This window comes from Dermacentor silvarum, chromosome 6 (genome assembly GCF_013339745.2).
Source record: "Dermacentor silvarum isolate Dsil-2018 chromosome 6, BIME_Dsil_1.4, whole genome shotgun sequence".
Taxonomy (NCBI): domain Eukaryota; kingdom Metazoa; phylum Arthropoda; class Arachnida; order Ixodida; family Ixodidae; genus Dermacentor; species Dermacentor silvarum.
Window position 1 is genome coordinate 110,663,675 of NC_051159.1, and position 12,150 is coordinate 110,675,824.

Sequence of the window (12,150 nt, forward strand, 5' to 3'; positions counted from 1 at the left end):
CTTACGACAGAATGGTTTGTAAGAGCAAATTTTCAGTCAATCCAGATGCTAGACATATTAGTGGAGAATGCGTACAGCCGATGGCAAAGAACATTTACGAATGAAGAACTTTGGGAATTTGTCATTAAATTGTTCCCTCAAAACTTTTTTTTTTCAATTTTCGCCATCAAGAAATTGGACCTTTACCAATCTAAAGTAATGATTATTACCCACGTTCCCTATCTGTTTCTACCTATATTTAAACTTTACTAAGCGGTCACCCCTCCAGAAATGTTTTTGGGGCTACTGCCGGACACATTGTGCGAAGTCCCTTTTGTCCGGATATTCGTTCACGCTGGCAGATTAATCTCCGCATCTTCGGCACTCATGCAATGACCCGGTTTCGAATGTTATTCCTACATTTCCTTTTTTTTTTTTTGTCGGCGTTCCATTTGTGCGCCTTTTATTTCTCGGATGCTTCGAACCACCATACCTGTATTTTTATTCTTATTTTATTTCCGACAAACCACAATTATCTTGGAACACGAGTAGCTGCCCTTCGCGACTATGCAAGGTGACCTTATCAAGCTCCGACTGTGGAGTTTCGTATCCAAATATTTACCTTCATAGATCGGGTAACCTCTTTCATTTGGAGCGAAACTGTTAGGGCGACTATAGAACCGCTCAAAAACATGATGTGTGTATTTTCGTGGTGTCCTGGGAGTAATAGATCATTTACCGACTTTACATTTGAAGGAATAGAGGGAGGGGGGGGGGGGGGGGGACATGTTAGGGGTTACGTGCAGATAAACATTGAAGTGCGAGAGGTATTAATAGGTTGAATGAAAATTGCTCAATATCCCCTTTTTGCCTGTTTAGAAGTGTTACATGAATCGCTTACAAAGTTTCCTCCGTATATTTTGGTAGAACCAAACGTGGCAGCAACATTATATTCAATGAGGAATGAGAACGGCAGTCTTTATATGTTCGACGCGTGCCCAAAGTCTAAAGTATGTAAATTAATTAGATGCTTTGAAAATAATTACCAAATGCTCGGTTTTCTTTCGTTTAGGGGTTGTTTTAGAATGTGCGTACATTGTTAGCCAGGTGTCCTAAGATAATTGAGCAAGTCGGTTAAAGTATTTTTTATAAAAATGGGGAGAATGTCATGGGGTAATGTATGATCATGGTGAACAAATCTTAAAGTGCACCGGCCCACCGACAAAATTTTACAGAAAAGCGGACAGGAAAGCGCCTCTGGAAAATTTTGTATTTGTGCCAGTTCGCTTCAAGATCTGCTCAACGTAAACATTAGCCTACTAGCCCGACTCTCTACCTTATTCAATGTATGATCAAATTTTCAATTGTATAGCTTAATTACAGACACTGTAAAAGAAATACTTTTCCAAGCGTTCCAGAGCGTCCAACGCGCGCTTTACTAACGACTTAAGAAATTAACGTACACCATAAAGTTTATATGACTAAGAAATTATGAGCATATTATGGTTGATGTGCCGGCAAAGCTTCAAGAGCGTCAGTTAATTACGATCTTTGCAAAAAAGAATCCTGAAGTAAGTATTTAAAACCATCATACGGTTGTTATCCGCATTGTCTCCCAGTGTCCTTGGAGAAATTAATTTCTGCGCTGAGTTTAGAAGAAAGGAGGCAGTCACACTAACGTAATGTTTGGCCAAAGCTTAATGTTTCTAATGTTTGATTGCTGGCTTTCTCCCATGTTTCATGGTTTCGTGCATTATACCGGTTATACGAGGCTCGTCGAATAGGTTTCCATAGTGTCTTCAGTAAGCTGAATGAGGCACCTTGTTTATATTTAACAGAAACAAAGAGGAAATTGGAGGTGATCCGTAGGCACATTTTACAGCGTGTGTGTTAATTACTGGTTTTGTAGTAAATTTAAATGTCAGCGTTCCAAGCGCAATAAAAAGTGTTCTACGAATCGTGTAAAATTTAGCCTTATAGTGGAAAAACTATAACTGTGGCGGAATACTATAATATGGCGAAAATGGCTGTGCGGAGCCATTGTGGCTTACGTGAATGCAAAGTTAAATTGTGCGTAAGTGAATTATTGCTGTTACAGTAAATTATTTATGCAAATGCTTGAAAGCGTTACACAGCCGTTAGCCAAAGGTATTCCAGTGCCATGGGATAACTGTACGTCACATGAACCTCACATTTCGTTGGAGCGAGAGGTAACCATGTAGCCAAAGTTGAAATTTTCGATGTTAAATAATGCGTTTGCAGGTAATCACTGAATGCTCAACAATATTTTCGGGGTTATCCAAAGCGCGTCTTTCTTGCCCACGGTCCTCCGAGACAGAGAGCGGCGCCGATTACATATTTTGCTAAAATAGAGTGCAGGATATTTCTGATGTGCGTTCAAAGTTGTAATGTGTGTTTGTTAATTGCTGTGATATACCGGCGTTACATGCATGGTTTTCCGGTACCTAAAGAGGAACGAAATGTGACACCGTGTTTAATTTTGCAGGAGATTGCGTCTATATATGTCATGATCAAGTGCTGGCAAATGTTTAAAGTGTGGGGATTTGCTACAGGAAATTAAATTATTAAAGCAACTGTTCGATAGAAACAGCTCCGCTTGAAATTGGGCTGCGATTAAGCAAGGCAGCACAGGTGTGCTGTAATATTGTAACAAAATTGATTTTTTTCAGTTTTCACTGACGTCAAACCTGTGGTCATATGGTGCGTGTCAGCTGGGTGCCAGCCAAAGGTTTAGTTGTACCAGCCCTCCACAAAGTTTTTGATGCGTCCTGAAAATTACGCTGCTAGGTGCCGACAGTGGTACAGTCATTCCTTTCTTTGATATATACACTACTTCAAAATTCTGCTGTCACTGAATTTTGAGAATGACAGCTCACAAACAAATGTCATGAAACAAGGCTCCGACAACGCATGCCTTTTATGTATGTCAACCAATGTGTCCTTTTAGATCGCGGCGTCCCACGGCGTAACCAAGCGAACGAGCCCGGCGAAGGATGAAAGAGCGAACGCGGAGCGCAGAGGGGGGGAGGGGGGCTGAAATACGGGGATAGAGAGGAGAGTGTTAGAATAAAAGCGGAGGAGGAGGGTATGGCGAAACCGTGAGACGAAAAGCCTAGTGCGGCGCAAGACGGGCTTTGCGGCGACGACCGCTACGAGATGGCGCCAGAGTAGCGCGCCGTCTGTTCACCGATGGCATGCGGCGAGCGCGTCCAACGATGCCATATACGGAAACAAAGCGCTGCATGAACGGAGGTCTGTCTGCAGCGGAAGCTGTGAATCGCGCCCACGCGTCACTTACGCGCTGCCTCTCGTGATCTCCCGATTAGCGAGGCAGTCGCGCCGCACTTCGCTCCATTTGAAATGTGCCGCAGGAGACAGACTGTCCGCGCCAGCCAATATATCGCGAAATGAAAACACGTTTAGAGCTACGTTCAAATTTCGCATAATGGAGCATCGTAATCGTTGGTGAACTTTTTTTTGTGTGTGTGTGGTTTCTTTCTTACATTTGTCGCTGTATTGCGTAGTTTTTCATATTCTTTGTGCTCAGTCGCCATCGTAAGAGCCATGTCTGAACAAAAAGAATAACAACAACAACAAGCCTTGCGATCACACAAGCAAAATACCTAAACAATAAAATTATTTGCATCGGCAATTTGACGTCACTTTATTCGCTAATCGGCAGTGCATGCTGCTCACCCACTTCGGGGCAAACTTGTTCGGAGAAGTGGACAATTTGATGACACCATAAGAGCCCATGAGAAGGTACTGTCATGGCACCGACATTTCCTACATCCAGATATTAACGATCCTCGTTGGCAGGCTATCGCGCCTCACGTGACGTTGCACCTAGAAGGAATCGAAAAGATATCGGCAATACAATACCTAGCGGCAAACTTCCTTATGCCTCAAAAAATGCACCAGTTCCTGGAGAGTTACACGTTAGTCTTCAACGACGAGCCTATACATTAAATGACAGCTCGACCTAAGTCTGCCATATTCCGGTATACATTAAGTAGACAAAAGGCATTGCCTATCTCACAAGAAGTCGTCCACTGTGGCCAACAGCAGACCGGTTTTCGATATTACAATCCTCAAAATTTATTGCCGCGAGTGACCGCAGTCGGCACAGGATGATATATTCCGACTCCAAAGGGGTCTTGAAGCAGTGTTGCGGAGTGGAAATCCCGGAGCTAGAATGATTCCGTAACCGTTCACATTTTCCAACACCCGGAATGGAATGGCAATGAAAGCATGGCGGCAGTCGGACAGATGGAACGGGAATGGGAGCCCGAGATTCCGGAATTGAGTTTGAATGAAAGGAGCTAGCCCTGGTGCACAAAATCTCGATTTTAGTTCAGACTATAAATCTACAAAACCGATAAATTTATCACTTGGACTAAACTTGACTTGGCCAATATATTGTATTTCTTATACACCGGTTCTTTCAGTATCCACCTTATAGGCGAGTACTTCTGCCATGATAGTTATAAACAACACGATATAATGCGTACATATTATGCGATTCTTTCTATTTTACAAAACCTTCCTGCGCAACGAGACGGAAGTGCGTTTAAAGAGAGCAATTTATAGTTGTCAAGAATTATTATTATTTGGTTTGTACACATATAACACAAGGACACGAAGGAAATAGGGAGGGAGCAAGCTGACAACTGCCACCGAGAGGGGCACAACGCCTGCGTGCTCTTTCAGGAGGAGGGAATAGATAATTATTCAGTCTACCACGAGCACGCATTGTCTATGGTAAGATGGTAACATGGAACGCGTGCCACGTTTTTTTTTTTTTTTTTTTTTTTGCACACTGTCGACTATCAAGAACGCGAAAAAAATTCACCAGCCCTTCCCCTGTCGAGAAAATGAAGGTAAGCAAAGCTTGTCGTGTGTGTACCTGACCTACTACTTTCCCGTAGTTACGAGGCGTACACCGTCGTTGTCGGGTTCCTGGAGGACAAGACGACGCTGTCGCAGGCGTTCGGTTTCGTCTGCCCTAAACTCAGGGTCGGCGGCTCTTCGCTGACGTTTGGCCTCCACATCGTGCCCCCGCAACTCGGGGTCCGCGGCTCTTCGCTGACGTTTCGCCTGGCTTCGGAAGCCCTCACGCTACAATCGGCACGTCGACGATGAGCCCTTTCCCGAGCGAGTTCGCGGCGCCGTCGCTCAAACGCAGCCTGCTCCTCGGCGAAACGCACCACGCGCGGGCCTTCCCATCCGGTCGGCGAAACTGATCTGAGGCGAGGGAAGCCCGGTGGAGTGCGTGCCAACCCCCATTCCTTCCCTTTCCCTCCCCGCGACACACCACACGACTCTCAATGGTCGCGCAAGTCACGTGATCCGGCGCTGGCGCAGCTTTCCCCACACTTGCTCTACTCTGGGAGCAGCCAGGCTTTAGTGTGTCACCACCACCACCACCGCCGCCGACACTTGTGAGGCAATACAAGGTTCGCTTGAATATCGCCCTACAAAACTTATCAATGCTTTATGCTTTTATGTTGGTCGTCTAAATGACAGAATAATATAGCTGGACGAATAACATGCACAAACGTGTAAGATTGCTTTGTAGTCTGCTTTACTCGTATAAAAATAGTTTCGGAAGAATCACAGGTTTGTTTGTTTTTTGGAATTGGTGGATTATTTAGAAGGCAAGCCGTGCTTAAATCACAGCCTGCGCTGTGGTTGTGAACCACCTAGCACGGGCGCAACTAAAGTGAAGCGAACTTCAACGCTCAGGAGCGGAAAGCTGTAGTCTAGTATTTGAAAAATCGGCTCACCATGAGGTCAGAAATTAGCATCATGTTTGACGTAATGCTCAATTGAAGAAAAACTGTGTACACGCTACGAAGCGCAATTTCACTTCTGAAGCCGATCATTATAAACTATGTCTTTAAATTGCGGTGGTGAAGTAGCTTAGAGGGTGATAAAGCTTTTGCTTTGTTTCATCCTTTTTTTTTCCAAGTATGGACAAGGAAATAATTTCAAGAGAGGGTACTGCATGACAGGCTGTCAACACAAATTGACATGTCTAGGAGATATTTGATCGGAAGCGCTGAATACATTTTACAATCTCATCACATATTCGTGCCTTCGAACCCGCACAGCTAATATATGTTTGTTGACGCTATTTTACAAGATATAGAATAAAAGATACGTAATAATGTTTTATATATTTCTTTGTTTAGTCATATTACACATGCAATTGTCCGGAGTACTCATCTTGTATTTGTGTTTGCTAAATAAGATTCCTTAAGTGTGGGTACTGTATTGATAAGACGTGTTCTATCATCCTAGTGTTCACTAAGTGCTTGTTTTGAACGTTTTTGGGCGTTTTCACAGCACATAGGCGGAGAGATATTTACCGAAACCAAAACTGACAAAAGGCTTTTTTCTGTAGAATGGTAGATATTAAAGAATTAAAAATACAACAATGCGTTGCAGATATAAAAGGCCGCAAAACATGCTTCTAGTGCGAAAAAAAATATATACGTAACATTGCTTGTAACGTTCTTAAGACTTCAAGAAAATGTTTTCAGTTAGTAATAGGCAGTCAAGCGCGAGCAGTGAGTATTTATAGAGAGACCGTTCACTTACTGGAATTGGAGGCTTGGAATGGATCACCTTATAGTCATTCAAGGAGAGGGAATGGTCAAATTCTCACTATTCCGAGGAATTGAAAGAAGTGTAGTTACGGGGAATCTTGACTGCCCGATACGGAGTGGGAATAGTGTGGAGGGCCCCACTCCATAATTCTGCTTCGAAGTCATAAACAAAATTTACTCTAATAGAGATCAGTCCGCGGTGTACCAAATCGGGAAAACATTGAGCATTGCCTCTCTCGATAGTTACGAGGTCAGTTTTCAGTGGCTACCGAGCCATGCGGACTGCAACAGGAAATGAGGTAACAGACAGATTATCTATACTGCTCACTACCTCATTACCTACTGCTACCATGACACATGTGACAGTTATCGTATCAGACGCCGAAAATGTTATCTGCAGACTGCGGCACAAACTTAGCAAGAACATGCGGTCTGGTGAACACGCAAATTCTTCATTCCCGTGCAGAGCTGACCCTTTCCTGAGGTTTTCGCCGAACCAAGAAATTTACGGCCCGTTGATCACGCGCCTCCGTCGTCTACGTTTAGAGTATAGTGCGCACACCTGATTTCTTCAGTCGCATCAAATAAGAATGTCTTCATAAAGTATAGTTTCTGTGATGACGCTGGCGCTTCAATGGAGCATGTTATCATAGAAAACCCTCAATACGACCGAGCAGCTGGTTCGCCTGCGCCATCGTTTGAACATCCTTGCCAGACGGCCTTTCACGTTGATCAAAGTATTTTGACTAGGTTATGCCTTGATAAGCAGTGGCGTCCCGCCAGTGCTCCTCGCGATTCCTTAATGGACACTAATCTGATGGACTGCCTGTGAGTGATATTACCTAATCTGTCTGCCCTGCTGTTGTTGTTGTTGTTGTTGGTGGTGGTGGTGTTTGCTTTAACAGCAAAGCTGTTTAAGCCGGCCTTAAGTCTTTGATGCGTCGGAAAAAAATGTGGGCCGATCCTGGCGGTAGTGCAGAAAGGGTCCAAGCGCAATGGCACATACCCCTGTGAACTAGCGAAGCTGAGCCTAACTAAGCCTAGCTAAACGTGGTTGGGACAACTTAAGCTTAGGCAGTCATCGATAGCCAATCGATAGCCAATCAATAGCTAATCGATCAATAAGCAATAAATTCCAGAAAATGCTGGGGATGACTTGGTAGTGCATAGCCTAGCCCAAATACGTGGCCAATACCTTGCGACAGCCAATCGATAGCCAATCAATACCTAATCGATAATCGACAAATAATCAATAAATTCCGGGAAATGCTGGGGATGACTTGGTAGTGCTTAGCCTAGCCCAAATACGTGGCCAATACCTTGCGATAAGCAATCGATAGCCAATACATAGCCAATCGATAAGCGATCAATAATCAATAAATTCCGGAAAATGCTGGGGATGACTTGGTAGTGCTTAGCCTAGCCCAAAAGCCAGGACTAGATAGGTGCCCATCAGCTCCGCTGTCTAGCATTGCACCTCCAGTGCAAGCTACGCTAACTTTTTTCTTTTTTTTTTTTTTGCCCACCGAGCATTTGGCTCAAACCCACTATGGTGGATTGGCCAACAAATAGGCGGGTTGTTGTTATTGTCTTTCTTCTTCTTCTTCCTCTTTGCATGCCTTCATGCCATGGACGGGCTCCTTTCCGCGTTCAGGTTTAGTTATGTGCAAATACGAATGCTGGAAAGCGGCACACACGAAAACACCTATGTGGACTCCACCCCTTCTGTTTTGTGTGATCGGGGAATGTCCTAGGCAGTGGGCCGTGCTTCCGGTGCTAGTGCGTGTCTAGTGCGTATTGGTGTTTTCTTTCTGTTTGCTTTCTTTTCCTTCTTTATTCCTGCCGGAGTACTCTACTTAGGATTTTTGGAATAGCTGCTCCTAAAGAGGCCTACATTCCCATTTTCCTAGATTAAAGCAAACTGAAGATGACTCTGTTTCGGTATAATATATGCGTCAGTAAGCAGGAAGATGGGGCTGATTCCACTAGGCAACAACAGCGGCAAGAACGAGTGCGGAAGCAACAGTCAGAAGCACACGGTTTCACTGAAGAGCGCCGAAAATGGCACGATTACACTGCTCTGGGTTGAAGAACGGAACTAAGGGGAGGGAGTGATAATGCGGGGTGACGTAACGTCTGCGCGTAGATGTTTCGAATGCATTCGACCGACAGACAGTAATAAGGGTGCACCGGTTCACAGCGGCACAGGGGGAGGCTTTCACCGGTTACCTCATTCGCTGCCCCAGTGAAAAGTAGTCATTTGGTTCTTCGTTCTTTTTTTTTTTCTCAATTTTGGTGAGGCACGTCGCTGGCCCATATCGTATACGCGCTCCTGTTCAACAAAAGCAAAGCTTTGTTATTTCTCGGCGCTAAAGAGACAGTAACAGGCGCCATAATGGCGCCCATTTCAGTCGACGATCGACGCTCCGATGATATCGCTGGAGGAATGTAAAACGAAGACACACGTAAATGGTTACATTAGGCGCGTCTCTGCTCGGCCGGTAGCATGTACACATAAACGCGGCCGCATATAGAGTCGCCCGCGTGATACGCAGCCAAGAATGAAAGGACCGCCGCTTTTCCGCCCGACATGCCTTCATCACAGCGCTGTTTATTTTGATACGGTTAAGTGCTCTCTTTATAGCGACTCTTTAAAGCCGCAGCTCCAAGGGGGAAAAAAATGAAGCCAGAAAACAGCGAGTGTATAGAGAACGAAAACAGAAACCATGCGGCCAACCAAAACAGGGCTCGTTTAACTGGTCGCCCGCGCGGACGCGGCGCCAATAAATTTTCCGACAAGCGACAGTCAGGAGGCGCCGCAGTAGCAGCCGCACGGCGGGATCTCTCGCTCGCTGATACCGGCTTCGATTTCTCCGCTGACGACGCTGCGGCTAACGCTGGGGAGCCAAGCAGCAGAGCCGGCCCGCTGCCTGGCAGACCGAGGATCGCGAGGGCGCCGCGGATTTCACCCATAAAACGAAGTGTGCGCGCCTTTGCGCAAGTTCGGCGGCGCTTATCGCAGCGAAGCGGCGAATGATCGCCTCAGAAGCACTCGTTTGGCGAAGAGCAGCAGTAGCTCCCATATAATTTCCCCTGCAGCTTAATTCCGTTTTCTCCTCCTACTGCCACTGCTTCTTCGACGTCATCTATTTCCTCTACCTTTTTTTTTTCAAATTTCTTTTTCTTCATCTCATTTTTCTTAATTTTTGTCCATGAGGTAGCCTGATGTTCTCCCCACCTCTCTCTCTGCCTTTATTTCTCTGTTGCTTCGGGTCATACGGAGCTCTCGTTTCCTACTCTTCACAAGTGCGTCGTCCTCTGACCAGTCTGGTTGCAGTGGCCCTCGCCCAGTCGCCAGAGTCTGGCAAAGAAAGTGATTCCGATACGCGGCGCCAGGATCGAACGGACGAAGGCGTTCTGCCAGTGCATGTTTGCAGCTGATCCAACGACGATAACGACATTCCCTCGGATCGCGCACCCAGCTTCCACTCAATGCTTGGAATGCGCAAGGAGGCTCCTTCGTTGACACGTCTACGAAAGAACACCCGGTTCGGAAACGCGCCGCCAGAGTCCTCCTGTGGTCTGCCCCGCGTTGCCGCCTCGCAGTGTAGACGTCGCAACGGCGCCACACAGGAGCCAACTGCACCGCGACTGCAGAAAGGGCGTGGCAAGTCGAATTTAATTGCGCGTACACTTAAAGAATGTGCCCTCGCACGACGAGGACTCATTACATTCGGCCGGCTCGACTCCTCCGACTGAAGCTGCGCGCCTCAGCATTGCTCGCGGTGCCGCCGCCGGGTGCTAAAACGCTCGTAAAATGCGCGAGTCGACGAGCGAGCTAGCGGCGCGTCGCGCCTCTCCCCTCTCCACCTCTCTCTGCGGCTCGCGGCGACGGACAAATTGTGAACGGTGAACCGAGAGGAGTCGAAGAGGCTCTTGTCGACGGACGCCGAACGTGCGCGCGAGCGAACGACGCTGGTGCCAGCGGCGCACAGAGAAGTCGCGGAAGGAAGGGGGACGGGGGTGAAAGGCGGCAGAGGGGGGGAGGTTGCACGGCGCGCACACACCGCCGGTCCGGACGCCACCTGCCACCCGACTCCTTTCACGCGGCCGGGGCGAGGGAAGGGCAAACGGGCCACAATCACCGGCCCCGACAATAACAATCACGCCAATGACAAGAACAACAACAACAGCAACGCGGCGGCAGCAGAACGCCGCGCAGCGCTCGCGGTAAAGCAGCGCGCAAACCGCGCGCGCCGCGGGACCATCATCCCCCCCTCCGAAGGGGCGCAGCGCCGGCCGCAGCCAGCGCACAGAGACACGGCAGCGGCGGCATTCCAGCGCCGATGGACGCGGCCGTAAAGGCGTGAAATATGACTCGGAGCCGCGCGCGCGCGCCGTATAGCTTATTCCTTTAACATTCATTTTTTTCTTTCTTTGCGATGGTGGCGGATGAGGCGCGTTTGCTGCCGGTCCGGGCGCGTAAGTTCTCGCCGGTGGAGCCGCGCGTTTTGTGCGCCTGTCTCTTCGCTGCTCTCTCGCTCTCTCGTCGGCAGCAGCAGCAGGTTCGCGGTGCCGGCTGGCGTCGGCTGCGGCGGCATGCGGCCCCGCGAGCAGGCAGCCAGGGCCGCACAGCATCGGCGCGCGGACCAAAACCGAGCGCCAGTCAGCCGGGAACCCCGGCCGCGCTGAGTTACGACGGCTTTCCGTCCGACACAGCGCCACCACTCTCCCTCCCAACACCGCCACCACCTTCTTCTCGCGTATAACCCTTGCTTTCCAATAGCTCGACGTCCGCCCGCTGGGAACAGCCGGCGCTGCCCGGTCACGGCGGTGCTCTAGCGCCGAATGCTTTCTTTTTCCCTCGCTGGGACCGTACAAAACGGGCCGCCGCGCGTTTAGCGCCTACGAGCGCCGTGCATTCACGCCTCCGTCTCGTCTCCGTTTCAACGCCGCAAAACAACCCACCTGGCAACAGGGCTGCCCAACGCGTTCCCTCCTTACACCACCGCGCGAAAAGAAGGCGCGACGTCGGCAGACTTGTTATACCGCATACCACGGGCTTGTCTATATCACGCCACTGCGCGTGGAAAGCTCGGTGACAGGATCGATAGAGGTGCCCGTTAACGTTCGGCGCGACTGTGCGTGCTTCGCTGCTTTGTTAGCTGGCCGCAAGAGAAATCTTTCTGCGACACATTCGTGATCACCGCTCCTCGGTCCTCCCTGATCGCATGGTATCCCCTGCAACGCTCACCTCGTTGAATGGTCGCCAGCATCTCAGCCATTCTTCCCTTCTTTATGTTGTGTAGAAATGCAGGAAGGACCTAATCGCAAGTCTGTAACTATGTGTTAGTTTATTTGTAACGTACATTTTGAGAGGAAAGCATACCACTTACTGGCTTAAACTGACGTGAGCGGACCAAGGCAGTAATTGTAAACACTATCTGTGATTCCTGTCGGCTTTCAGAAAAATCATTCCATCACGCTTTGCAGGTTATAAATTCTAATCAGCATGCAGTGCGCTTGAGAAAAGTCGCCC